This window comes from Caretta caretta, chromosome 6, assembly GCF_965140235.1.
Source record: "Caretta caretta isolate rCarCar2 chromosome 6, rCarCar1.hap1, whole genome shotgun sequence".
Lineage (NCBI taxonomy): Eukaryota > Metazoa > Chordata > Testudines > Cheloniidae > Caretta > Caretta caretta.
In genome coordinates this window covers 92,829,863-92,848,203 of record NC_134211.1, presented here as the reverse complement: position 1 = coordinate 92,848,203, position 18,341 = coordinate 92,829,863, and the positions used below count along the sequence as shown (strand labels likewise).

Here is an 18,341-nt window from a genome sequence, read left to right as displayed (position 1 = left end):
CTAGATGACCTTCTGGGGTCCCTTCCAACCCTGATATTCTATGATTCTATGATTCTATGAGGTAAACCTAGACCATCCCTGACAGGTGTTTATCTAACCTTTTCTTAAAAGCCTCCAATGATGGGCATTCCACAACCTCTCTGGAACGTCTATTCCAAAACTTAATTACACTTACAGTTAGACATTTTTTCTTTATATTTAACCTAAATCTCCCTTGCTCTAGATTAAGCCTATTACTTCTTGTACTACCTTCAGTGGACATGGAAAACAATCGATCACCATCCTCTTCATAACAGCCCTTAACATATATGAAGACTTATCAGGTCCTCTATCAGACTTCTTATCTCAAGATTAAACATGCCCATTATTTTTGACTTTTCCTCATAGGTCAGGTTTTCATTTTTGTTGCTTTCCTCTGGACACTCTTCAGTTGGTCTTTCTTAAAATGTGGCATCCAGAACTGGACCCAGTATTCCAGTTGGGCTCTCACAGTGCTGAGCAGAGCAGGAGAATTACCTCTCGTGTCTTACATATGCCACTCTAGTTAATACACCCCAGAATGATTTTAGCCTTTTTTGCAACTGCATTACATTGTTGACTCATATTCAATTTCTGATCCACTATAACCATCAGATCCTTCTCAGCAATGCGACCACCTAGCCAGTTATTCCCCTTTTTGTCGTTTGATTTTTCCTTTCTGTTGAATATCATCTCGTTGAATTCAGACTAACTTTCCAATTTGTCAAGGTCATTTTCAATTCTAATCCTGTCCTTCAAAGAGCTTGCAACCCTTCCCAGCTTTGGGTCATCCACAAATTTTACAGGCATTCTCTGCACTCTGCATTTAATGAGAATATTGAATAGTACCAGACCTAGGAGCGCCCCTGCAGAAACCCATTAGGTACACCCTCCAAGTTTAACAGCAAACAATTGATAACTACTCTTTGAGTATGGTCTTTCAACCAAGAAAAGGAGTACTTGTGGCACCTTAGAGACTAACTAATTTATTTGAGCATGAGCTTTCGTGAGCTACAGCTCACTTCATCGGCTGTAGCTCACGAAAGCTCATGCTCAAATAAATTGGTTAGTCTCTAAGGTGCCACAAGTACTCCTTTTCTTTTTGCGAATACAGACTAACACGGCTGTTACTCTGAAACCTGTCTTTCAACCAGTTATGCCTTGACCTTATGGTAATTTCATCTAGACCACATTTCCCTAGTTTGCTTATCAGAATGTCATGTGGGCCTGCATCAAAAGCCTTACAAGAATCAAAATATATCACATCTACAGCTTTCCCCCATCTGCTAAGTCAGGAAACCTGTCAAAGAAAGAAATTATGTTAGCATGATTTGTAATTAACAAATCCATGCTGACTATTCTATAGAATCCTATTATCCCTAAGGTGTTTACAAACTGATTGTTTGATCATTTGTTCCACTAGCTTTCCAGGTATCAAAGTTAGGATGATTTTTTTTATAATTTCTGGGGTCCTTTTTGATCCCCTTTTTAAAAATGGGTACTATGTTTGCCCTTCTCCAGTCATCCATGAGTTCTCAAAGGTAATTGCTAATGGTTCTGAGATTGCTTCAGCATAAAAGGAGTATAAAAGTCAAGGGGGAAAGAAGCCGTGTTAGACTATCACAGCCAGCATTTAGTTCACATTTAGGGAATAAATTCTCTATTGATGTAAACTCGTACAGGTCCATTTGTCCCACAGACATCAGAAGGGAAGCTCTAGTTTCTTCTAGAGCTTGAGTGACCTATTTAGGAAGTGACCTATCTAGGAAGAGACACTGGAATACTCCACTGGGAAGCTAACATCTTTAACTGGTTCCTAGTGAGGGACATGGTTTGCTTTCAACCTCAGAATGTTTCAGCACTTTGGTCTGAAGAAGCAGCAGCTTAATCACATCTGTCTTCAAGGCAACTGAACTTATAAACACAATCTATTGAACAGTCCCACTTTAACATTTTACTAACACCACGTTTGATTATTAATACTGAAAAGAAGTACAAAAATTGTGTTGGTTTATCCTCATTAAATCTGTTTGCTTACTTTTAGCACCACACAGCTTGGAAAGTAAAACCACAATAACATGGTTGAAATCAGAATTAGAATCAGGCATTCTGCTTATAAGCAGTTGTATATTTTGATGCACTAGCTGGGCACAATGCTGCCGTGATTTAGGTTACACATTGTAGAGGACTTTTTACATTAAAACTGTTTAATCAAAACGTAGAAAAAACACCAAATGGAAAATAATATCTCTATCCATATTAGGTTTTGAAAGAGCACCAGACCTAAATACATGTGGCACAGGATTGTAGATAAAGAAAAGGATTGAGAATCAGGTGACCTGGGTTCTATTCCAGGTTCTGCTGCTGAATATCTAATGTAACAACTTCCCTGTGCTTCAGCTTTTCCATATGTAAAATGGGGACACAGCAGGGTGATGTGTGGATTTTGGGGTTTGAGATCCTTTGATGGAACATGCTGAAGAAGGGGAGACTGTTATCCTTATTTAAGTTTGCTTCAGCTTTTAGGTATTTTTTCTATTTTCACTGAACTCCTTGTTAGAAAAAATTGCAGCTCTTGCTATTCTGGGTCTTCTTTTCTTTCCTGTCCTCTTCTTTCCCATATCCCTGAATATCTTTGACTTGACCCCCTTCCTTCTGTTCCCACCATTGTCTTTGAGCCCTGCCTTTCCCTTTCATTCCTCTCGTTGTGGAGCTTTTTATTGTAAAGAGCTGAATTTCACACTGGGGCTACCTCAACCCAAAGACTTTGGAACAAAAGAAGACAAAGTCTCTATCGCACACATACCAGAAATAGGAGAGAATTGGCAGGCAAGACTGCAGTGGCAAAAAAAAAAAAAAAAAAAAAATCTGAAGTTACTCTGACAATCAGGTAAGTGAACTTGTTTCTAAGTTTTTACTGCCTCAAAGAAAGCCTGATTATCACAACTCCCCCTCTACCTTAACTTACACCTTCCTGCTACTTACTTTTCCTGATGCACTCCCATTTTCCATCTCTGGGGTATATAAGATGTACCAATTTAGCTTCTATGGGTCAGCTTCAGAGGTGATGTGAGCTTCATGTCAGTAACAGTTGAGTCTAACAATTTCTAACCTGGTGCAATTTACATGCTGTAAGGACCAGTGCAATATTGCACCAGGTCAGATGCCCTTAGGCATACCTTTCAATTTGGCCCTGATTTAAAGACAGGTTAATGGATTTGCCAAAGGTTACAAAGGAAGTCAGATAGTAATCTAAACTTCTGCATCCTCAGTCTAGAACAGGGATGGACAAATTACGGCCCGTGGGCCACATCCGGCCCATCAGAACATTTAATCCGGCCCTCAGCTCCCACGGGGGGTGGGGTCGGAGGTTTGCTCTGCTGGGGAGCGGGGTCAGGGACTTGTTCCGCTCTGTGAAGCTCCCAGGAAGCAACCAGCATGACCCCGCTCCGGCTCCTATGTAATACACAGAGACATGGCCAGGAGGCTCTGTGCGCTGCCCTGTCCGCAGGTGCCGCCCCTACGGCTCCCATTGGCCGCAGTTTACAGCCAATGGGAGCTTCAGGGGTGGTACCTGTGGATGAGGCAGCGCGCAGAGCGGCCTGGCTGAGCCTCGGAGCTGGAGCAGGGATGTGCTTCCGGGAGCTGCTTGTGGGAAGTGCCACCTGTAGCCTGCACCACTGAACCCCCCATGCACCCCAATCCCCTGCCACATCCCTGATCCCCCTCCTGCCCTCCAACCCCCTTGATCCCAGCCTGAAGCCCCCTTCTGCACCCCAAACCCCTCTTCCCCAGCCCCACCCCAGAGCCTGCACCCCCAACTGGAGCCCTCACTCTTCCTGTACCCCAACAGCCTGCCCATCCCTGATCCCCTCCCACCCTCCAAACCCCTTGGTCCCAGCCTGGAGCCCCCACCCCCCCTAACAACTCATCCCCAGCCCCACCCCAGAGCCCTCACCCCCCCACACCCTAATCTGGAGACTCCTCCCGCACCCTGAACTCCTCATTTCTGGTCCCACCCCAGAGCCCGTACCCCCGCCAGTGCCTTCACCCTCCTGAACCCCAACCCCCAATTTCGTGAGCATTCATGGTCTGCCATACAATTTCCATACCTCAATGTGGCTCTCAGGCCAAAAAATTTGCTCACCCCTGATCTAGAAGCACAGTGGGAGCAACCCAAATGAAAAAAGGAGTAAGAAGGTTAACCAAACTTTCCCAAACGTCCAAAGGAAAGGTTTGGTTTGAGCTTTGTGTGAAGATTTGGGTCAGTTCTTATTTTATATGCACTGATTCACCTGGATATTTCAGTCACCAGCAGCAGAAATGTTTTTTGTGGGTTTGTGTGTAGATAGTGAAACTGAAATTTACTGACAATTATTGATAAAAACCTAGTCCTGCCAAGCCTAATTGTACTGTGCTGAGTAAACTGATGGTGTTCAGTAAGTAGGTAATTATGATAATAATAAATATGCATAGTTTGGCTAAATGAAAGGTCCAGGGGGAAAAGGATAAGGTCTACAAACATCAGAAAGGTGCAAATCCCAAGGAAGAGGAGGGATTTTTTATGGTGCTCCATAGAGATATAACTAGAAGCCGTGGTAAGAAAGTGATGAAAGGAAATTTAAGGTGATTATTGAGAAGAACTTCCTACCAGTGCAATCTATTAGACTGCTGAATAGTCTCTTAGAAATGTTGGAAGCCCCACTGCTTGAATTATTTAAAACTGGATTGGATAAAGCCTGGAAGAATATAGTGCAGGACTCTTAGACTGACTGGAGAATGGACTAAATGTGACTTAACAGGCCTTTCCCACCTCTAATTGCTACAAATCTGTGAACTTTGCCTTCCCTCAAAAATCTTTCTCCTCTTTGCAAGAGTGTGGAAATAAGGCAGGAAGATTCAAAGCTTCCTTCAAGGAAGCAAAGTCCATGAACTAGATGCAAAGAACCACCCCAATCATTATCAAGAAACAGTGTGTCAGAAACAGGGTTGGGAGGGCCAGGAGGCTGATGTTTCTTTTTCCTCCTTTACCCTTTTCAATGATGTGTTTTCTAGGATATGATCAGAATCCTGGTATCTGTAATGTAGGCAAATATTTGCAGCCCTGAACATTTCCACCAGACACAATGGATTCCCTTTCGTGCTGCTTGTTTATACATGGATGCCTCCCCGCCATTGTACTCTACTCTTACCCAGCAAAAAAGGGGAGGGGAGTGGAGAAGGACAATACCTACCACACAGGAGAATGTGAAGAAGGGGAGTTCTGAAGCTTGATCCACTGACATTTGGAAAGGATTCTGAAATCTACTACAGAAGTTCTATGTATTCTCAATATTACAAAAAAATAGAAGAGGCTTAAAATGCCACCCAATTTGCAGGAGATACCCTGTTATGTAGGGTCAATGCCACTGAGTAACACTGAGTTCCAAGGGCAGGGAAAAACCCTCCTTCTGTGCAGGACAGGTTGGATTTTAAGAGTCTGGAACTAAAACACTTTATAATTTAATATGCTGTAATATATCAGCTAGTTAATTCCCACATGCACCATGTATGGTAAACCAGGATTTTTATCTCCATTTTACAAATGGGGTAACTGAGGCACAAAGTGGTAAAATAACTTGCCCAAAGCGGGACAGAGAGTCATTTGCAAAGCTGACACAAACTCAGAAGTTCCAGTCCTGTTTTTAGCCCCCTCATTTCTGGTAGAACCCCTTCCTGCAATCCTTCTACTTTTGGCCTAAATCATATGGTTTCCTTTGCATGACTGTATTCTCTGCTGCCTTTCTTATGAGGAGAGGGAATGCTGATGTGTCTGATCTGCTTCAATCACTGCAAGTCAGATGTGTCAACCTGGGATTACAGCTGGCACTGTTCTGGCTGCAGGCAGTAAGATCTAGAAAGCACAAAGTTATTGCTCAAGCTGCCAATCCTTTGGTCCAGCTGTTTGTTTTCTGTGTGCACATGTACAAGTCCTGGAGTGTTTTTGTCTGTTTTGATAGTGTTTGCCCATGCCTCACTGTGTCTATATGGAAATGTGTTTGTGTGTGCACATACCATGTAGTCATGTTTATGTATCTTGTGTGAGAGAGAGAAAGTACATTGTGATAATTCCATTTAACCAGAAAACTAAAAAAGAAGAAGTAACCTGAAGAGAAATGGAGCAATATTAATATCTAGCAGTTCAATGAGCTGTGCTGTCTAGCAGAATTCTCTTCTCTTACAATAATCAATTTAGCCTGTTTCTCCATCTTTCTCCAGCACCACATTATGATCATAGCCACGGAGCTGCAAAAGTCATGAGATGATTGAACCAATAACCTTTCATTTCACACAAGCTGAGTAGAAATCTATCCATCAGAACTGTTCTGATGATATCATACGTGCTTGGGTAACTGGAAGCTCGTATAATCACGAACCAATGGACAGAGAGACATGAGATTTCATTATATACGGAGTTTAGGATAGTCAGGGTTGTACTATGCAGTACATGAGCAGCAATAAACTTTCCCTCTAGAATTCTTTGGGAGAGCAACTAATTAGCTGGCTTCTAACTACTGTGCCTGGAGGATAATATGGTGATAATTTTTAGGAAAACACACTGGAAAGACAGAAGGAAACAAAAATGACAGCTCCAGTCCCCCAGTGCAGTGAAGCTGCTTCATGCCACAGCATCAATGGATTATAGCCCTAAAGGCAGCATATCTGAGCATGGGAGGAATGCCCCACTGCAGGGGAATCCTCCAGTAGTGTAGAGCCCGTACCATGTCTCTTATGTAATGCCCTACCTGTTGTTGGCAAGAGGGGGAGGGGAGACCGTAGCCAACTGAAAAGAAGGGTATCTTTATGTTGTCTAGTTCTCTGGCTGTCATATTTGGCATCTTAGGGCCTTTGGTAGCCAGCATAATTTAGACAATTAGCATGGAACAGAGCAGGCTCAGGACTGGGGAAATGCAAATGTCTCCATCTCCTGAGTTGCGTTCTGTGCTCCACAGCCAAGGTTCTGGAGCAAATGCCTTTCCAGAGGCATTTCTTCTAACATCTGGAGGAAAGTCAATTGCAAAAATACCCCAGACCGAGGGACCATGGTTAAGAAAGGTTTGAGACAATCTGAGGGTACTTAGGAGGAAGCAGAGAAAAGATATACATCCTATTATATAGCCTGTAAGCAACAAACTCCCTTTCTTCTTTGGGTCAGGTAACTTGCTTATAATATGGCAGACACTAATGCCCACCAAATTTCAGCTGGAAAGAGGATGGAAGTGTTTCCTTGATTACATCCCATGGGTTATGTAAGGATTGGTGGGACTTGAACCATCCAACATCCCCACACTGACACCCAGCAGCAGCTGTAACCTACCCACTCCCTGTGACCTACAATCCATATAGGCTGAATGCCATGTAAAGTTCCCTCTCGTGTGATCTGACAGTGGTCTTAGTGATCCCTGATTGGTTCCCTGACTCTACATAAGCCTCTGGGGCATACCAGGAACTGTTTAGGAAACAAAGTGGATCCTGTGCCATGACTACCTTGAATTTCTGTTCCTGAATTCCCTGTATCGACCTTGGCTCTGACTTGAATTCTAACTTCCCACTTACCCCTGACACCCCAACATGGACCCCAATACCTGGTGTAGACCCTCAGCCTGATTCTGTATCCAGCTCGGACTCTGGCTTGACCCTCAACTTGATTCTTGACCCTGATAAAGCTCTGACCCCTGGCTTCAGTTCTGGGACCCCCAAGCTCCTGCCACTAGTCCAGCCTACCTTCACCCAGGATCCTGACACGTTAACAAATATTAACAGGGAAAGTCAAACAACATTTGTTTGCCTTCTGGACACAATGGATAATTACTCTATGGAATACTGCCACAAGATATTATTGAGGCTAAATGTTTAGCAGGATTAGAAAACTATGAGGATAGAAGAATATTCACAATTCCAATAGATAGGGTACACATAGAATCATAGAATATAAGGGTTGGAAGGGACCCCAGAAGGTCATCTAGTCCAACCCCCTGCATGTAAATGGTAAATGTAAATGGTATATCAAGCTTCATGCTTCAGGACATAAGCCAATCTCTAACTACCTGGGAATAAAAAGAAACTTCCCCCATGAGCATGTTAGTGTGCGTTTTTCTATTGTGGTGGATATTGTATCCTTCTCTGAAGCATGTGGCCACTGTCCTAGGTAGGAAGCTGGACTAGATGGATAAGTGGGTAGTCTCCAGGGGGCAGGAAGGAAACTGCCCCACATCGAGTACCTTTGGATAGCAACATCCAGTAAGCCAGGTATGTTATGGTCAATTTTCTTCCATTTTTCTCTGACGCATCTAGCATTGACCACTAGACTGGATAAATGAAACATCCGTCTGATACAACAGGATACAAGACTCGCTGAACTAAGAGTCTGATGCAATATGGTAAAATCCTATGCTCCTTTGTGTGGTACTGGGAAGACTGCTGCTCAAGCATGTCTCCGTGCATTTTTTTCCCGTGGCTATTGCAGAAAAAATGCTAAAACCCCTGTCCCTGCCCATCTCCCTCCCAGTGATGGACTCATTTACAGTTTGTCTGAAATAAAATGCCCCAGGATTTTATAGAAAATTTCAGTGGGAGGGAAATCCATGATGTGATGTCAATTGAAGTGTCACAAACTGCATCTGCACTGAGGGTTCCCCAAGATTAGTTCAGCATTTTACCATATGGCAGGGAGAATGGGGACCCAAAGCCTGTTAAATTGCAAAATGACACTACCAGCCAGGTGGCCTGCTGGGCAGAGTTGTGCAAGCAGGTCTGTGTGCAAGTGCCTGTGTGCACAGGTCTTAAGGGTTGTAGCTATGTGCACAGCAGGTTCTTCGGTTGTGTGTGCTTGTGATCACATCTGAAGGAGTCAATGTGCATCTCAGAGAAATCATGTCTCTGTGTGCGTTTACACACTGGAGTGATTGTCTATGTGAGTGCTCAGTAGTAGCAGGAGGAAGTAAGTATGCTGCTCCCTGCTGGAGTGTGAGAGGACAGCAGGTTTTATATTCCCTTGATAGTACTAGAAGCCAGGCAAGAATTATTTAAAGGGGAAGAGGAGGTTATTTCGGTTTGATATGCACTGAGCTGGGGTCAAACATGGCCAGAAGGAACACAAGCAGCCGTGTGGGGTCTATCGGCAGCCTACTGCCCACCTTGCACTCAGTGTGCGTGTTCAGGACCATTTGTTGCCACCTGCGAGTCTACAGGTCTGATCTGGTTGCAAAAGTGGGGACAATTACAAAAGTGGGGACTGAGCTGAGGAATGCCTATAACTTGACTGTTCCTGCTTGAGTTTCTTTTTATAAGAAACAATAATGCTTTGGGTACACAGTGGGCAGGCTCAAATAGGACCAATATACTGTGCTACAGCTTAACGCCACCTCTCCTAAGCAGCCTTTTGTTGTTCAGAAACTCAGCTTTCTGTTACACTTAGTTCATGTCACATTTTAGCTCACAACTGTAGCCATGCAATGAAGATTGTCTGAAACTGCAAACAACCTGGAACAATAGCTGTGAGATGCACAAGCTTCCCTATTCATCTTGTTAATTCAGATGCCCAAGGATTACATTTTAAATGTCAGGTTCATCTTATGAAGGTCTGCACAATCTACCCTGAGAACCAGCCTAGCCTAAGGAATAGGTGGTGCTTTAAAAATCGACTTAGGTAACATGTTGTAAGATAGGCTTTCACATAACTTTAAAGGTGTTAAACTGTGACTATGCTGGGTGATGTGCATTTCAAATCACATTAGCTAATTCAAATTAAAAATCACTTTTTTCTCCTAGATTCGGTAGATCCACAGCAATAGTGCACATTGACATCTCAAGTGGATGGAGCTCACTCTGTGCACAGAGCTCAGAAGAGTACCTCTACTTTTTTTGCTCCTAATTCAAGAGCTCTCCATGGGATCCTGGTGGGGAATCAGGCCAGTGTATCTGCTGCTGAAGATGCTATCCTGTATGTGCAATTATACATATACTTCCTCACTTACCCTCTGCCTTCATTTTCAACCCTCCTGCTGCTGTTAAGTAATGCTGAGCTCCCTTTCCAACCTGCTTGGCTTAAGTTCCCTCTTGCTTAATGCAAAGCTGACAGAAACACAAACTGACAGAAACACAAGCACTTGATTTACCGCCACTCTCCTGTGTTGACTGGAAGTATTTGGGGAAGGTAAGCACACACACCTCACCACAGCATGCAATCAGATACTGGCTTAGCTTTGGGAGATGAAACCCAGACAGGTAGAAAGCTGTCTGTAAAATTAGCATAATCATTTTTCTCTTTAACTCTTTTTGCCTCCTTCATCTCATCATGTACAAAAGTAAGACAGCCACTATACTGCTTCCATGCAACCATTTGAGAGAAAGAGCACTATGCAAGTTAACCATTGCGCCACATGTCTGTGGAAAAAAAAAGCATCAAGTGCACAAGTGAAATGGTGAAAATTTCCAAGTAAAATTTAGTGACAACTTTTTCACAGCTCCAGACTCTATGCCCAGAACAGTGTGTGTGTGTGTGTGTGCACGCGTGTCCGCACATGAGTCCTGGAGTGTTTTTGTCTCTTTTGGCAGTGTCTGTCCACATCTATGTAGGTTTCACTGTATCTATACAGCAGCATGTATGTGTGCACATACCTTGTAGTTATGCTTATGTATCTTCCAGCCTTATAAAAACGTTATAAATTTTCTGGCCCTGCAGTGACAAGCTACAATCAACTCTTGATTTCATCAACTTGTCATGCTTTAATCATCCCTCTTGGCAGATCTTTCAACATATGTTACAGCACTGTCTTCAAACTATGCATCTCCAGAGCTATTTTATTAACCCTGGATTTTTATAAGTTTTAGACTCATTACAAGATGCAATAAATTTGTCAAAGGGATTTTACTTGCTGCCTCCGCTCCATGAAGATAGGAAGCATCTGAAGACTCATTTGAGTCCCACAAAATGAGTGCAATATGAAAAATTAAATGCCACAACCAAGTGTATGAAAACAACATCAGGGATCAAATGCAACTAACAATGCTAATCAAAATTCAGTTCAGGTCACCTCTTTATCCTTAACTTGCCACCCACTAACAGGGGCATTTAGTAAAGAAAATATTAAGACAACAATGGGGTTTGGCCAATACCCTCAAGGTAACTCTCGAACTCTTGCAACAACAACAACAAAAAAGAAAGAAAAAAAAAGTGCCACAGCCTCTCTTAATGACCGAGTGGTCAAGACCTCAGTTTTATGTCTAATTAAATGGATGGTATTCTCTAGTAGCACATGCTATGCAGCAGTATTGGGTGCAGGACAAATTTAGATGAAAGACCATCTCTTAGTGAATCACGCACACCATTTAGTAGAGTTCCTGAGTTTCCCTTGGGGGTCTCCCATCCAAGTACTGGCTAACCCAATACTACTGAAATTATGAGAGCGTGCGAAATCACAACCTATCAGCTTGTGCCTGCAACATGAAGGCACATGTTAGATGAGGCAGTTTGCCTCAAATGATCCATGGTTAACTCTTGGACCATCTAAATCTATTTTCCCCTTCCCTGGTGGTGAGGATTTCAAAATGCTTTATAATCATGAAGTCCCACAAATTCCCTATTTGACAGATAGGGAAACTGAAGCACCTAAAGGTGAGCTAACTTGCTCAAGGTCACACAGTAAGTGGCACAGCAGGGAGTAGAATACAGGCTATTCCTGACTCAGTCCCCTGCTCTGACTTTTGGGGCCATACTGCCTCACCATATTTAACATAGGGCATTTATAACAAAGAAGCTGGTTGTCATCTTTCAAGATCTCCTGTTGGGGAGATGGGCTGGGGACTAAAATCCAAAACCAGCAGCCATGCCTAGGAGCTGTTGCACATACCTCCCTGACACCCTCAGTCCCAAAGGTATCCTTGCAAAGTCTTTTCTTTAGTAACTAAAACAGCTTCTGCATTATCTGATGAAATTCCTCATCATAACAACAAGTTCCTCTATGTTTCGTGTAATTCTTTTACAAATAACCTTGAGTCGTACACATGTCCTCTTACTATCTCAGGAGAAAATCTCACTTCCCCACCCCCTTTTTCCCCCCTACCTCCAAACAAAAATGTGCTTGCTGTCTTCTGGGTGGTTATGTTTAATCTCAGGATTAGACAGAAGCCCATGGTTTGCCTTGAACAGCTTATCAGCTTCCAAGAGACATTTACGGAAAGAGAAAGACTCTGGTTTTGATAGCAGTAATTGTATTTAGCTTGTAAGATACAAGGCTATTTATCTCGTAGCTGGGAAATCACAGAGGGGGAAAAAGAAAATGTTGGTGGATAAAAACTAAATAAAACCAAGAAGAGAAGAAAGGAAATAAGCCCCTCAGGGCCCTCAAGTGGAGGGGTGGGGCAAGGAATAGACTTTTAGTTTAATCAAGTTCATGTCACTTGGGAAAGGAGAAAGTAGAGATAAGGGTGGAAGGGCAAGGAGTGTGAGTGGACAAGAAATTATCCATTTTAAAGCAAACAAGTGGCAATGGCAATTATAGAGGTGTATGGTCCAATTTTCAGGGGTGCCGAGTACGGATAATTCCCATTGAAAGCAATGGGAGTTGCGGATGCTGAGTACCTCTGAAAATCAGACCATTTGTTATTTATTTAATAGACTTATATCTATGACCATCACCAGGCCCCTGTATCAATACAACAGTTAATTATAAAAAAAATAAAAGCCCTACTCACTAAAACCCCTCCCCCATCCATATACAATTTAGTCTCATTTACTAAAAGTCAGACAAAACCTTAGAGAGAGAAGGTGGGCGAGGTAATATCTTTTATTGGAGCAGCTTCTCCTGGTCCTCTTCCTGAAGAAGAACCCTATGTAAGCTTGAAAGCATGTCTCTCTCAAAAATAGAGATTATGGTCCAATAAAAGATAGACTCTTACACACCTTGTCTCTTTAATATCTTGGCACCAACATGGCTATAACCACACTGCAGACAAAAGCTTGACACTCCTATTCCTGTACCCCAAAAGGCCTCAAGCTCACTGCATCCAGGCCCTCATGGGCCTACTCCAGCAAACAGGTTGCAGAAGTATGTGATGGCCTTTGAGAATACCCTGCAGTTAGATGTAGATAGTTAAATCCCAGGAACCAACTGCAAGAATGGCCCAGCAGATCATAACTCCTGTTGTGGCTCAGAAGAAGAGAGATGATCCTGTCCCATGAGTGGAGTTAAAACCTGGCAGAAAATGGTGTGTGAATGCACCCTTCATTTAAGATAGCTGTTAAGGGGCCACGCCAAAAACGATGCCTAAGAGAGCCTGCCAGAAACTAGCATTATGTGGGCAATTAGTTCCACTGGGTATTCTGACCAGGGGCTGTGTATCTGAGAGCACACAGAAATCCAGGGAAAGCCAAAAAGCCAAGCAAATGCCTGGAAGCACGGTGTGACCCTGGAAAAAGCTAGAGAGAGAGAGCTTTTGGGCCTGGTGTTGGCTAAAGACACTTGAGGTTGTAAGCTAAGAATCTGCTTCTTTGTTCTTCACTACTCCTGCATTTGAAGAAGCAAGATTTTGTACGTTCTTTGTAAAGAAGCAAGATTGTAAATACCAGATCCATCATTTTCTACTTCTAACTGGAACATCCCCAGGGCCCTGAACTTGGACTAGCCTCTGGGGTCAAAAAGGGGCAACACAACAGTAGAAAGAAACAAAAGAAACATGGGCATAGTTTAAATTTCATGTGTGAGCAAGAGGGGAATGGAAAGAGGCAGAATCTCAGCCTGCCATCAACACCTGCCCTTTATCCGGCCAACTCCAACTCAGAAATGTTGTGACACCAGAAGATAAAGATTGGCAGTAGGACACTGGCCCAGCAGAGCCACTATACCAGGAATCCCTCCCCTCCCCCAACCCCAACCCCCTGGAGCACTCTGGGGAGGAGTTTGGATTCCAATTTGCCAAACTTTGTGGTAAACCGTGTGTGTGTGTGTGTGTGTGTGTGTGTTGACGGGAGGAGCACTGAGAGGACAAAAGTTATTTCTATTACCTGGAGCCACTGGCATTAAAAGTTAATGCCACTTAAGAGAATGAGTGGACTCCTGATGGGAGGCTGGTGGAGGTCACCCACAAAGGTGATAGGAGGAGTAAGTGGAACAATTTTTTTCTCTCTACTTATCTGGAGAAACTAGCTCATGAGGATCTAGTTGTTCAATATTGAATTGATTCTCAGTTTTAAAATATTAAATGTCTATAAAAAGCCAGGATAATGTTCCCCTATTAAGTGAGTGACTCTTTAAATGAAAGTCTCTTCCTGTCTTTCATCTCACTTACCCCCACTATCCCTCTTTGAAACATGACTTCAATCAGACTTTATTTTGGTGTTATTGACGTGTTCTTTCTTTGCAGCTCCTTTCTGCCTAGTTTTTCTCTTCCTGCGGTACTGAAGGAAATGCAGGCACTGCATGGATGAATGAACAGAGAGACGAGGCTTGTTTTAATGTACACTCCAGATCTGGCAAGACCCCAAATCTCTCTTTGCAAGCAAAGGTAGCGAGAGAGAAAGAAAACCTTCTGGCTAGGATTTAATGAAAACCCACGGCCTGAGGTATCTATCCCAGTTCCATGTCAAGATAGGTGATTTGTTTTTAACCCTTTTGAGAATTGCTAGCTTCTTCTGGGATTCATAATTTGTCTTTTTTTCTCCTATTGTAAAGTGCCTCAAATACGATGGGTTTTACAATAATCTGAAATAAAAGTATATCAGAGGCTTCTCTTACCTTCACTGGCTCTTGTATTTTACCCAATAGGGACACTGTTCTTGATCCAGAATGACACTTATTAAACCACAAAAATAGCTGAATTTAGATTTAGAGAAAGCTCTCAGCAACTACAAAACCAGTCATCACTGACACACATCTATCACAGAGATGCTGCACCAAACATTGCTTGCACCCCAGAGAACAGTAGGGATGTAAGTCACTTCTGAAGAACAGAGAGTAGTGTAAATTTGCCATTCAGAGGGATACCCAAGGCTGAAGAATAGACACACTGGGCCTTCATGACCCAGGCATCACACAGCTGACTAGAAATGCTCTGTCTGAAGACACGCAAATCTGATACAGCCCATCTCCCTGTTGTGGGCTTGGGGGAGATGACAAAGGGAAAACAAATTCAAATATTGAATATTATCATTGAGCCAGTGGTTTTGGCTAAAGGGTGCCAGGACAGGTGGATGAAAGTGAGCAACTCCAGTGCATTCATGCTGATATTTGTTATTCCTCATTTCTCAGGAATATTGGCTCAAACCTGAATGCTACATCACTGCCTTATTGTCCAGTAAATGAGACACTAATAGGGTTGGAATGTCAAAGCCAGGCACGAACACTAAGAGACTCTCTAATGATTAGGATTATTTCAGGTTCTCCAGGCTAAGACAACCTTAGGCTCAAATGAATTCCTTCCTTTCAAATTTACCTCTACCCCTTCTTCCTTCCCAAAATGAGCAATCCCCATGTTGCAGGTGATTTGGCTGTAATTGGATGCTATATAAAGATATTTGGTCAGTGCCTGAATTGTTATTTTGTTGCTTTTTCTATTTTCTTTTCTTATTATATGAAGTTGCAAAGATAATAGCTTTGGAGTCTTTTGAACCCATTTGGCTATTTTCATTTAATTCCTTCTTGATTGATGGCTGTGTTTAAAGAAGAGTAAATACTTCTCTCTTTGCTCATTTAGTAACCATTGGTCTACACTTACACCATTCAAATAAATTATGAATCTCACGTATAATCCCACAAAAGGCAATGAAATTCAGAGAGGAAAACTGAAATAATATTTTAATTTACCCGCTTGTGGCAAAGATGGCAACACATATGGCAACACGCAAGATGGCCAAGTTTGCAATCCTTTAGTCACAATCAGCAAGTTACAGATAGAAGTAACTGTAATCATCAAAGATAAAATAGCACGTATAGATCACAGCATCACAGAAATGTAGGGCTGGACGGGACATCAGAAGATCATCTAGTCCATCCCTTTACATGGAAGCAGGATGAAATAAATATAGACCATCCCTGACAGGTGTTCATCCAACCTGTTCTTAAAAATTACCAATGATGGCAATTCCACAACCTCTGTTGGAAGCCTATTCCAGTACTTTGCTATCCCTATACTTAGAGAGTTTTTCCTAATATCTAACTTAAATCTCCTTTGCTGCAGATTAAGCCCATTACTTTTTGTCCTACCTTCAGTGGACATGGAGAACAATTGATCACTGTCCTCTTTATAACAGTCCTTAACATATTTGAAGACTGTTATCAGGTCCCCGCTTCAATCTTCTTTTCTCAAGATTAAACATCCCCAGTTTTAACTTTTCCTCATAGGTCAGGTGTTCTAAACCTTTTATCATTTTTGTTACTCTCATCTAGATTGTCTCTAATTTGTCCACATTTTCTTAAACTGTGGTGCCCAAAACCAGACACGACACTCCAGCTGAGGCCTCACCAGTGCTGACTAGAGCAGGATTATTACCTTCCATGTCTTACATACGACACTATTGTTAATTCACCCCAGAATGACATAACCCTTTTTCACAACTGCATAACACTGTTGGCTCACATTCCATTTCTCATCCACGACAGCCCCCAGATCCTTCTCAGCAGTACCACGGTCTAGCCAGTTAGTCCCCATTTTGTAGTTACACATTTGATTTTTCCTTCCTAAGTGTGGTACTTCGCACTTGTCTTTATGGAATTTATTTTTATTGATTGAAGACCAGTTCTCCAATTTGTCATGTTTATTTTGTATTCTAATCCTGTCCACCAAAGTCCTTGCAACTCCTCCCTGCTTGGTGTCACCCACAAATTTTATAACCATACACTCTCTTCTGTTTGCCAAGTATTTAATGAAAATATTTAATAGTATTGGACTCAGGACTGATTCCTGCAGACCCAACTAGATATTCCCTCCCAGTTTGACAGTAAACCACTGATAACTACTCTTTGAGTATGGTCATTCAACCAGCTGTGCAACCACTTTATAGTAATTTCAACTACTACATTTCCATAATTTGCTTCTTAGAATGTCATGTGAGACTGTTTCAAAAATATTACTAAAATCAAGATATGTCACGTCTGCTGCTTCCCCCTATCCTCTAGGACAGAAGGAAACTAGGTTGGTTTGGGACAAGTTGTTCTTGACAACTCCATGTCGGTTATTACTTATCATTGTTACCCTCTAGGTGCTTACAAATTAATTGTTTAATTATTTGTTCTGGTATCTTTCCGGGCATCAACGTTAGGCTGACTGATCTATAATTCCCCAGATCCTCTTTGTTCTCCTTTTTAAAAAATAAGTACTATGTTTTGCACTTCTCCAGTCCTCCGGGACCTCACCAGTCCTCCATGCATTCTCAAAGATAGTTGCTAATGTTTCAGAGAATGCTTCAGCTACTTCCTTAAATACACTAAGTGACTTTCATCAGTCCTGCTGAGTTGAATACATCTAATGTATTTAAATATACTTTTACCTGTTCTTGCCCTGTTTGGACTTGCGTTCCTACCCCCTTGTTGTTAACGTTTTGTTAAGTATCTGATCACAATTAATCTTTTTAACAAAGGCTGCAGCAAAACAGGCATTAAACACCTTAGCCTTCTTGATGCTATCTGTTATTAGCTGTTCATTCCCATAAAGTAGTGACACTTTCCTTCATTTTTCTGTTTTTACTAAAATATTTATAGAATCTCTTCTTACAGCCTGTTATGTTCCTTGCTAGGTGTTATTCATTTTATGCCTTAGCCTTTCTGATTTTAGCTCTACATGCTTGCACTATTATTTTGTATTCGTTTTTAGAAATGTGTCCATGTTTCCACTTTTTGTAGGATTCCTTTTTGTTTTTAGGTCATTAAGGAGCTCCTGATGGAGCCATATTGGCCTTTTACTATTCTTCCTATCTCTCTTTGCATCAGGATAGTTTGCTATTGTGCCTTTAATATTGTCTCTTTGAAAAACTGCCAGCTCTCCTGAACTACTTTTTCCCCTTAGATTTTCTTCCCCTGGGACTTTTCCTACCAATTCTCTTAGTTTGTTAAGTTCTGCTTTCTTGATGTCCATTGTTCTTATTCTGCTACTTTCACTCCTGCCTTTCACTTTCACCCCAATTGTCTTGCACCTTCAGATTCACAACCAAGTCCTCCCTGCTGTGAATGTAATGCTTTCCAGATATTAATGAGCATATGTAGGCTGTTTTATTCTGGGCAGTTGTATTTTATTCCTGCATATTACCCCACTCTACTATGAATGGGAGTGAGGCAGCTGGGAGAGAATAG

At 42.2% G+C, this 18,341-nt stretch overlaps 1 protein-coding gene and 1 long non-coding RNA gene across 45 annotated transcripts in view; one reads left to right on the top strand and one right to left on the bottom strand.

The window, feature by feature from the left end:
- Positions 1 to 14,791, top strand: part of LOC142072567 (uncharacterized) — a 28,106-nt gene extending 13,315 nt beyond the window's left edge. The window contains exon 2 of the long non-coding RNA XR_012669014.1: positions 14,422 to 14,791. This is a non-coding gene — a long non-coding RNA (uncharacterized LOC142072567). The remainder of the gene's footprint in view (positions 1 to 14,421) is intronic.
- The window catches only part of NRXN3 (neurexin 3), a 1,412,371-nt gene that overhangs the window by 159,321 nt on the left and 1,234,709 nt on the right, over positions 1 to 18,341 (bottom strand). The window lies entirely within an intron of this gene.